Source organism: Triticum aestivum, chromosome 7B (assembly GCF_018294505.1).
Source record: "Triticum aestivum cultivar Chinese Spring chromosome 7B, IWGSC CS RefSeq v2.1, whole genome shotgun sequence".
NCBI lineage: Eukaryota > Viridiplantae > Streptophyta > Magnoliopsida > Poales > Poaceae > Triticum > Triticum aestivum.
Window position 1 is genome coordinate 124,016,608 of NC_057813.1, and position 7,348 is coordinate 124,023,955.

The 7,348-nt window shown below is 46.7% G+C and overlaps 1 pseudogene; it reads left to right on the forward strand.

Annotated features, from left to right (window-relative positions):
- Positions 1 to 2,723: 2,723 nt before the first annotated feature.
- Positions 2,724 to 7,348, forward strand: part of LOC123157745 (protein PRY1-like) — a 7,004-nt pseudogene continuing 2,379 nt past the window's right edge.

Here is a 7,348-nt window from a genome sequence, read left to right on the forward strand (position 1 = left end):
GGGTTGCAACCCGGTTTACCTCTGGTGGGTTACTGGGCCCTGCACCGGGGGTACGGAAGAGCTTTCGAGGATCATAAACCGGAGGGAGACGGGATTGAGTCTTCTGGTACCTTCTCCTCATGACCTCATTTGATGTGTTCTGATCCATCGTGAGCTGGAAAGCCTGCGACTGAATCTGCTGAGCTTGAGCGTCCAGAGCTGCCCGCTCTGCGGTCATTCTGACATCTTCCTTCGTCAGGTCTTCATTAGCCTGCACTATATCTTGCTTTAACTACGCAACCTCCGCATCATGTTGAGATTGATCCGCCGGGTTGACCATGAAGGTTAATAGAGCTGTCACCTTATCCATCAAATCCATCAGAACCTGAGCCGGCGGGCGCGCAGGGCCTCCTGCCCCGGCTGCCGCTGACCCGGAGGTTATCGCTGCCGCAGCCGTAGAGTTTTGAACGGGTTGCGTGCCAGCCATGAAGATCCCAACTCTTCTCGTCGGCTCAAGGAGGTCCGGAATACTGCTGCCATCAGAACAGCCCCCAAGCCTGCCGTCTTGCAATTGATACAACGAATCCGTCTCACCCGTGGACGACTCACCATTAGAGTAGATGGCCGTCTCACCGCCAGACACAGATCCTTCAGAAAGTTCCCCTCCGTGGATGCATCCCACGAAGGCACGCTTCGTGGTAGGCTGAGCCTGGGCAGGTCTCGCATGCTCAGCCGTCTCGACGATGTCGGTGCAGATGTCCGGCACAGGGCCCGGCTCATCGATCTTGCCGATGAATACTTGGATTCCGCCGAAGGGGACCCTGTACCCATACTCAATTAAGCTGGCGGCGGGGCCCCAGCCTGCGTCCTCGATGTAGAGCTTGCCGCGACGATTCTTAGTCATCCGGACCATAGCGTATCCCTTGATCACTTCGAAGCTGCCCTTCAAGAACTCAAATACAGTGTGCGCTGGCCCCATGGTGGGCGACAACTATTGTGGAATTGTCACATCAGATGTCCTAGTGAAAGGACTTAGTCGTTGAGCCATCGCAACCAGGAAGCTTAAAGGGGTTAATCGGGACAAAGGACACGGGGTTTATACTGGTTCGGCCCCTTGCGGTGAAGGTAAAAGCCCACGATCCAGTTTTGAGTGGGATAGCTTATGTCTCGATTACCATGGAGCGAAATTGCTTGACCTAGTTCTCGATCTGATGTTACTTGTCCTGAACTGCTGTCGGGTCGTCCCTTTATATACAAAGGTCGATGCCCAGTGGCTCATAGAGTCCCGGCCGGTTCATAAACAGTGTCCGGCTTGGTCTCTAACTATTCTTGCCTTACAATACAAGTTACGTACATATGGTGGTTTATCTCTACGGGCCATAAGTCGCCTTTGATCTTTGGGCCCTTAACTGAACCACCATCTTCAAGCTTTGTCTTGGGCTTCATGAATCGTCATAGGTACAACCCGGCCCCTCTAGGCGGGTCATACCTAATAGTTATATCCCCAACAAGGATCCCCCTCCATTATGAAAAACTTAGAAGAGAAGACATACAACCCCTTATAGATAAAATTATGAAGAAAATTGCTGGATGGAGAGGGAAGTTACTCTCCTACAAAGGTAGATTAGTCCTTATTCAAACCTGTCTAGCTAGTATCCCAGTTTACCTACTCTCCTTCTTTAAATTTCCTAAATGGGCAATTTATATGATCAATTCCCAAATGGCTAACTGCCCGTGGAATGATTTTGAAGGACACATAAAACTTCACCTAGCTAGATGAAAAAATGTATGTATGAAAAAGGACTTTGGGGTCTGGGAATACCAAACCTCCAGGAGGTGAACACATGTTTGCTAGGATCTTGGGTCAAGAGGTACTATGAGGAATGGAACAAACCCTGGAAATCCATCATAGACCAAAAATACATGATGGGAAAACCTAATACGATTGCTGTCAATCCCAACCCTAACTCTTCCAGGTTCTGGAAGGGATTCCAATCTATTATTCAAAACCTTAAGTTTGGTTTTAGATGGAAAGTGGCCAGTGGAGAGAGAGTCAGATTCTGGGAAGACACCTGGTTCGGGACATCACCACTAGCTACCCAATTCTGATCTATTTACGTTGTTTGCAATGAGCAAACTAAAACTATTAAAGAGGTGTGGGATGGAGAAACCCTCAGACTGACCTTTAGGAGAAATTTTGATAGCAAGCTCATGGAGCAATGGTACTAGGTAGTAGAGATTGTTGGGAGCATTACTCTCATAGATGACATAGACTCACTGGTATGGAAGTTGGAGAGTAAAGGGGTTTACTCATCTAGCTCCATGTACCATGTGATTAATTTCAGAGGGGTGCAGCCAGTTTTCATCCCTGCAGTGTGGAAACTCTATGTACCCCCAAAAATTCATGTCTTCCTGTGGTTGTTCTCTTATGGCAAGTTGATGACTAGAGATAATCTGAGGAAAGGACACATCATAAAACCACTTGAGTGTGTTTTTTGCTCGGAGGGTGAAACAAATTTTCACTTGTTTTTTGACTGTATTGTAGCACAAAATATCTGGTCATTCGTTTCTAGTCATTTTAAGATTCCCATAGGAACTGACTTTGAATCTGTAGCCAGATTCTGGATCTCTAATAAGAGAAACTCAGCTTTAAATACTGTTACTTCAGCAGTCCTGTGGTGTTTATGAAAATATAGGAACTCTACAATTTTTAACAACACTATTTGGACTTCAGTTATCCGGGTATGGAGACTGATCCTCGGAACTCACAAATTCTGGGCGACCCTATGTCCAGAAGGTGGCAAAACAAGACTGGAGGAGTTCCTGATAGTGCTAGCAGCATTCTTACAGCAACCGTTGCGGATAATAGGTGGCTGATGTTGAAAGGCTTCGCAAAAGATGGCGTGGTGGACCACTGGGACAAGCTTAAGATCTCGGAGGATGACTGCAACTTCCAATCCCCGAAGAAGAGGGAGGACCGGAGAAGCAAAGGCACGTTGAACAACCCGGTTTCGACCCTAGCCGTCTGCTGGTCACCCCAAGCTACAACAACGCCACCGTTCAAGTTCAGGAGGTCCAACGAGATGGAGGCAGAACCAGCTCCAGAGATCTTTGTCTGAGAGTCCTTTGATTCGGGCCTGCGTGCCAATATGATAAAACAGTCCTTTAGTCTGCTTTAGTACTTTCTTTCCTGTTTTATAAACTGCTCCTCTTAGTGAGCTGCTGTAAGAACATCGAATGATGGTTCGCTGAGGTTTCATTCAGAGTAGGGGAGACGCCCCCCTTTTCATCTAAAAAATGATCAGATCAGTTGCCTTTAGCTAGTCAGATGTCCTTATCCTAGTTGTATGATAATTCATCCGTTCTGACTGTGGCGATGCAGAGGCGAGGGGGGAAGGGGGAAGGGGGAGTGAGCACGAGGAGGAGGTTCGACTCCTAGCATATCCCATTTAATTTTTTATATAATTTCTCATCTACTTTCAGTATAGTGGCCAATTTTTTCCATAAATAAAAGTACAAGGGAGTTTCATGCAAAATGCGTTGCATTGAGCCCATCACTTACTGACAGGTGGGGTCATACACATGGATACGTCCGCATACGCGTTTGTAACCGTATTTGTACGCTTTAGAAGTTAAGTGACTACAATTCGGTATTTTCGAAGTTTTAGCACCAAACTGAACATCAAGCACAAGTTATACGACTCCCGATGATATTACCTCTCATTAAAGCTTATCTAGCATAGTGGTCCTCCCAAGTACGTACAGATTAAGGCAAAAAGGAGGTAAACATGACCATGTTAAAATTGCTCTTTCTTTTACCAACGGTATGGTAATGTACATACATGCAGCCATCAGGCAGCAGCCATCCTAGTATTTTATTGAGTCCAAACAAAAGCTGGTTAGCCGCCGGGTAACGTGTGAGGATTGAAGTTGTGCTCATTGACCCAATTCATTTAGCATGATTGTGAATTACTTTATTATTGCGGAATGTTAACGCCCACACGTGTGGGCGTTAGCCAACTCGCCCACACGTCTTCATCACCGTTCAGCACCTTTTGCACGAATTTTAGCATAAAAAGACTGATTTTGTGTGTCACCTAGGACAAGGTGTGTATGTGGTGTGTGACATAGTTTGCCCACACATCCGATTTGCCACACGGAAGGACCGGTGTGTTGGGCGTTTAGCAGTTCACCCACACACCAGTTTTCAGTCACGCACAAGGGCTGATGTGTGGGCGTTTGTCATCTCGCCGACACGTCCGCCTCCTCTCCCACACCCAAGCTGCCAGTTGCCATGCGTTTTGCAGTGTACATGGCAACTACCCTAGTGTGATTGCAAGCAGATGGCAACTCTCTCTTTTTTAACCCAAACATGTCAGTTGCCATATGTTTTGCATGGTACATGGCAAACTGCCCTAGCGTGCACGTAAGCAGATGTCAACTATTTCTTTTTACATGGCAACTGCCCTAACATGCTTGTGAGCACATGGCAACTCTCTCTTTTACCCGAACATGTTTTTTTGCCATGCCATTTTTTCAGTGCTAGACGGCAATTGCCTAGTGTTAGTAGGTGGCAACTCCTAAAGTTTTGAAATCATGGCAACTGCAGTAGACCAGACCACACATGGCAACAGCTGTAGTTGTCCAAAAAATCGCAATCTGAAAGTTTGACCTGAGATGGCAACTGCAGTTGAGCAGACATGACAACTGTAGTTGTCCGACATGGCAACCGTAGTTCAGCGACATGGCAACTGCACTTAAACGAACATAGACGAGGGTTCGGCCCATGGCAACTACGTGCACGCGGTAAAGTGTCATGTGGGGCGTGCGGGACCACGAGGTACGAGGCCTGACGTACCAGATGTGTGGGCGTTATCTATTTTCGCCCACACGCACGCGTGTAAGAGGGACCGGGAGGGAAAAAAGAGGCGTGCGGGCGCTAATTGTTTTGCCCACACACAAACGTGTGAGCTGATCCTCTTAGGCACCACACAAAACGTGTGGGCAGATTTCTTTACGCCCACACGTGTGGCAGTTATCGGGACCCTATTATTGAATCGTGATGGCCCACTAGATGACCATATTCTGATCTGCATCCGGTGTCAATACTCGACCTCAACCATGGCTTATTGGATTCTTTTTCTGGAAGTATGGTCTGGAAAAATCTATGATATGGTTGTCATATTTTTTGTATCCAACTTGAGAAATCTTGTACGCATTAACTGTACTCGTAGGCATTTTCAATATCACAAATGATTAGCCCTCTATAACCGTGTCACGGTTTCTCGGCCATGGTGCGAAGGATTGCTTACCGCACATGATTTTCTTTATTAAAAAAGCTTTCGCCCCGCTTTATAAATAAAGCAAACCGCTAAAAACACACACGAGGTCTAGTACAGATCACACACATCCAAGTCACACAACAAGAGATCCAGAGGTACTGCTGAGGGCACAACTCAACAATCCCAACACACACACACACACACACACACACACGAAATAAAGCCATGGCTCAGCCGGGGCCAAGGCCGGGGAGCAAACAGACATCTAATCAGGCTCTGGAGGAGGCGGCGGTGGAGGCGGCGACAGACGGACGGCCATCGAGCGGAGGTCGGCGATGAAGGCGGAGATGGCGTCCCGGTCCCGAGGGCGGCTAAGCGGCCGCCAGAGCTGCAAGTAACCAGACAGTTTAAGAGAGCGTCAGTAGACCGACGAAGAGGGGTGCGCTGAATCACAAGCTTATTGCGAATCGTCCAGAGCGTCCATGCGAGAACCCAAATCTCAAGCCACCTAATGTACCGAGTGGTCAGCGGGGAGGTATGGAGTTAGGCGAAGAGGTCGGGGAAGTTGGAGTGGCACCAATCTCCACCAACCGCCTCCCTAAAGCAGCTCCACACGAACTGAGCAGACACGAAGGCGAAGAAGATGTGGTTCGAGCCTTCGAGGGTATCACAGAGAGGGCACATGCCAGATCCTGGGCCATTGCGCTTGCGGACCTCAACTCCAGACGGGAGCCGACCGCGGATCGGCAGTACACGTCCCACACGATTTGCGTTCTATAAAAACAAGTATAATAGTAGGCTATAATTCCGCTTACATGTCATGTTTGTCTATGTGGAGGAGAGAAACAAGAAAAAAAGGAAGGAAGTGGGCTGTCAAGCAAGAGCCAGCCCTTACATGTGCTCCCATGTAAAATGAGTAAATGAGAGGAAAGAGAAAGAGAGAAACTGAAATAAATTAATGAGCTAAGAGCCAACCTTATAACCAACCCTATTTTATGAGTAGAAGCTCTTCATGACATGGCAATTTTATATAGCCAGCTGCAGGCTGTATTAATTTTTAACCATGCTCTAATAATGTGCCAGTATTTAGTGAGTGAGTTGACACAAATCACAAAGCTTGACTGACAATATTCATCCATAAACTTTTCAAGTCCACAAGCATATAGTCCAGAAGGTGATTTCATTTGTCCATACCAAAAGGAAAAATAAAATAAAGACTAGCCATCTCCGATGGCAATTGGCTAATTTTGAATGCAACTTATCATCCTCAAAAGTCGACCGTAGTTCATCCATTCATTAATTTATATCTAGATGAACTACACAAAATAATCATTAACATAATGCATGCATGCAAATGTCACGCCTCATCCCGGCCTCATGAGGAGGCAAAGGAGCTCGACAAGCCGATGACAACAACCGTCGGGGCTTTCTCAGTCACCACGTTTGCCGCTTTTGCAAGGGTTGCGTCTTCGTCATCGCGCTCTTGCCAAGGCTGCCGCCAGTCATGGCTATTTTCATGAGAACAGATGATTTCGTGGTAGTGTCTCCTTAAAAATTACCATAGAGATGTGCTACAGTTCCGTACAACAAATAGCTTACATTATTTTGAGATCTAACAACACATTATAATGTGTGATGTCTAGTTGTTTTACTATTTCTGTAACAAACAATATAAAGTAAAACTTGCATTTTCTCGTTAAAGGACGCTTTTATTTACTCATAATGTCGCATCAAAAAATTACAAGTACCATTAATAGACATGCGATCTATGCATGAGATACACATAAACACACAGACGGATAAGAAAATGTGAGCTCGATAAGCCGCAACCACCAACCGGTAAGCCACAGTAGGCAGTAGCGACAGAGACGCAAGCATATTTTGCCGCTTGCCCCAGCCGCCCAAGTGGATGTACGGTTTTCATCTTTACCGCCCAATGAGGTTATGATCTAGTTCTAGAATAATGCAAACCCAACTGCCCAAACAAATAGACCTAATGTACGTTGGGATTGCATGGAATCACTTGTTGTCAGATGTATGCGTATGTACTGGAATAGGTTCCCCCTCCCCACCTTCCGCCGCCGCCG